Raw genomic sequence first — 3,800 nt, forward strand, 5'->3', positions numbered from 1 at the left:
TGTGTGTATATTATACACACAAACACGCTTACATGCAGTGGAATATTAGTCATAAAAAATAATTAAATCTTGTCATTTGCAAAAATATGTATGGAACTGGAGGGTATTATATTAAGTGGAATAAGTCGGAAAAAGAAAGATAGATATCATATGAGTTCACGTATATGTGGAATCTAAAAAACAAAATAAAAGAACAAACAAACAAAACAGAAACAAAGTCATAGATACGGAAGATGAACAGGTAGTTGCCAGAGGGGAGGGGGATGGGGCAATGAGAAAATTAGGTGAGGGAGACTGAGGTACAAACTTTCAGTTACATCATAAATGAGTCACATATATTAAATGTACAGTATGAGGAATACAGTCAATTATTATGCAATATATTTGTATAGTGATAGATATCTTGGCTTATTGTGGTGATCCTTTTGAAAGATAATAGAAATATTGAATCACTATGTTGTTTCACAGGAACTATCACAGTGTTATAGGTAATTATACTTCAAAAACAAACAAACAAACCAACTCATAGAAAAAAAGATCAGATATTTGATTGCTAGAGGTGGAGGTTGGGGGAAGGCAGAATTGGATAAAGGTTATCCAAATGTGCAAAATTTTAGTTATAAGACAAAGCGATACTAGGATGTAATGTACAACATCATAAATACAATTAATACTGCTGTACTTTTTATATGAAACTTGTCAAGAAAGTAAATCCAAAGTATTCTCATCACAAGAAAAAATTATTTTTATTTCTTTAAAGTTATATCTGTATGAGATAAGGGATGTTCACTAAACTTACTGTGATTATTATTTAAGTCAAATATTTCTGCTCTACAACTTAAATTTATTTAATACTGTGTGTTAATTATATGTCAATAAAACTGGAGAAAAAAGAAAACTAATGCACACGGGGGCTGTGGGGTTTTTTTGATATTGAAAAACAAAAGTAGCTATTTGATAAAGTTTAGTTAGTTACGTGAAAATTATAAATGTAGTATGAAGAGAGAAAAAGTGAGAAAAATAGCATTTCAAGACATCCTGGTACCATGCATTATTTATTTTATATGTACTTTGTGCCTATTCTATAGGCAATAGTGCTACTTATGGTCTAGATATAGTTCATGGTATTGAGGTTATGCTGTGGAAATACATACGAACAGATTATAATAAATGACATGAGCACTTTTGGCCTCCGGCCTCTCCTTTTCTCTTGCACAAATTCTCTCCTTACACCTCTTTTTTGCCTTTATTCCTTGTTCCTTAGTGCTGTTGTGTATTCTAATTACGTCCACATAAGAAAGAAATGTTTGCCTCTTACACACTCTGCAAGAATAGAAGTCAATGATTGTTGGACTGAAAGATACAACCTATTAGCTCTAGGAAACATAGCAAATGCTCTTGCCAGTACTTCTCTATCAGTAATTGAAATCACTTTCTAGAAATAATACAATTAGTGCTTATTATTTAATGTTCAATTAGAAAAGTGGTCTGGGAAACGCTTTTATCAATGTTTTAGAATCCGACTATTGTGTTTCATGTATGTGATTTGATCACTGTCTACTAGACATAAAACAGTAATTAATTCACCTGTCTCCCAAGTCCTTTATGGATGTGCTGGGCCTCTCGTCAATATAGTATCACTTTTCTCAGTGTGATCACAAACCCCAAAGTCAGAATCAGAAGAACATTTTATTTTGATCAGTTTGATTGTTACTTTTGGTCATGTTGTGAGATATGTTTCTCCCTTTTTCTATAATTGTATTATGTGACTTGGTGATGATTTATGCATCTCCAGTTACCTATGTTTACCAGTTACAGGGATGTTATGAATTTCAATTGTAAAAGAAAGGCACAGTAAGGTTAGAACTTTTTACTCTTTCTCATACCGTTTAGATATTGACAGTTAACAAAAAAGAGCTGTCTACCAGCCTTCAAAAATATCTCCAAAACTGTAAGACTTTAATGTAATTTATATTAAATGTATATAATTATTTTAGATTTATATTTATAACTCAAAACTTTAATCTAATTTATATTATTTCTTTCCTTCACTTTATTGAAGCTTCAATAATTCAACTATAGGCCATTTAAAATTATAAATGTATTAAAGCAAAACCTTACAAAAGCATAAATAGCATTATCTCTTAACCTTCTTATTTCTATGGTTCAATGGCAACAGCAGGATAGAAATTAATTCCTGTTGAAAAGAGTCCCAAGCTTGGTCTCCTGGGTCCCAAGGTTCATCACAACATGTCTTTCCTACCTGTCACTTGCATTGCTGTTTCAGTTTGATGGCTGTCAGTATATTTCAAAGCACACACACAAAAAAATTTCCAGCTGATTTTTGTTTAAGAAATGTCCCTTGAAAGAACACAATAACATTCCAATTAAGTGGTAGCTTTCTAAAAATATACTAGCTAACTACAAAAAGCACATACATAAACACTCATCAATAACTCTGTAAACTGCCCTGTGTTTCACAGTCAGTCAGGTGTTTGTTGATGCATTTTAGAAATATGTTACTTTCAGATCACATAAATCTTTTGCCTTTTAATGAATTTTTTAAAAAGCTCACTGATCACAGGTTATAGTGGACTGAGTTTGGGTTAGAATTGATAATGCACAATAGATATCATCTCATCTGAAGAGACAGCATAACTATGCAAAGGAAGTTGCTGAACCTATGGGGATCCAATCCAAAAAGGATTGGAGCATGACTGCCAGCACTACAATGATGTGTCCCTAGCACTACAATGATGATTTTCAATTAATGTGGAGCAGCAAACGTTTCAGTAACTACCAAATTTAAATTACATGATAGTTCAGTTGAAAATATTGTGTCTATTTATTATCTGTATGTATAAGATATTTATACATACACTCTCATGTGTAAGTGTGTGTGTAGGAGAGAGAAAGAGAGAAAAATGAAGGCAACATAATATTTCCTGCCTCTGTGTTGAACAGTGTTAATAATAATAAAAAATAACATCAACTCGCTCTGGGAAAAAATATCCTCCTGGAAGATATGTATGTAAAACAACTAATATCTTGTTTGTCAGGTTTAACAATGTGTTCACCAAGATTCACATCTAGGCTCTTTGTTCTCTGCGATCCCTAGTCCAAAGGTATTACGTCAAACTCCAACCATCCCAAACAAACTCCTTTTTCCCTTTATGTCACTCCTTAAAATCACCGTCTTTAATCTAAAACCTAGTAAGTATATTTAGTAATTTTCCTATTTTGAAACATTTGCAACATTGTGTGATATATGTGTTTGTGTTTGCATTTATTTATATATATTGCATTATATGTATATTCATATATGTTACATAATGCTGTATTTAACTACAACTATAAATAAGAGCTGAAACTATGTCATGTAGTGAAAGTTTATAAATTGCTACAAAATGTGCCAGATACTTTGTCTCTTATCATGTCATAAACCCTACCATGCAAGCAATATTGTTATAAAGATTTTATATGTCAGAAAATTTGAGCTTACAAAGGGGAAATTATTTGCTTACTACAACATAAGTATATGCAGGAATTTGTGCTCAAGCTCACAACTTCAGAGCCCAATATGCTAAACCTTCCATTTAGTACGATGCAGAGACATATAGTATCCTGAGTCAAAAGGAAAATTCAGTAATAAAATGTGTCTTTATTTAAAATTTGGTATTTTGTTAATTATGGTTATTTTGTATTAATTTTTACTTTTAAAATATTGCATTAAGATATTTATCTTGACTACTGAGATTTTAATACTCCATTAAATTTTTTTTACTCAAGACAACTACCTT

The sequence above is a fragment of the Vicugna pacos genome, chromosome 14 (genome assembly GCF_048564905.1).
Source record: "Vicugna pacos chromosome 14, VicPac4, whole genome shotgun sequence".
NCBI lineage: Eukaryota > Metazoa > Chordata > Mammalia > Artiodactyla > Camelidae > Vicugna > Vicugna pacos.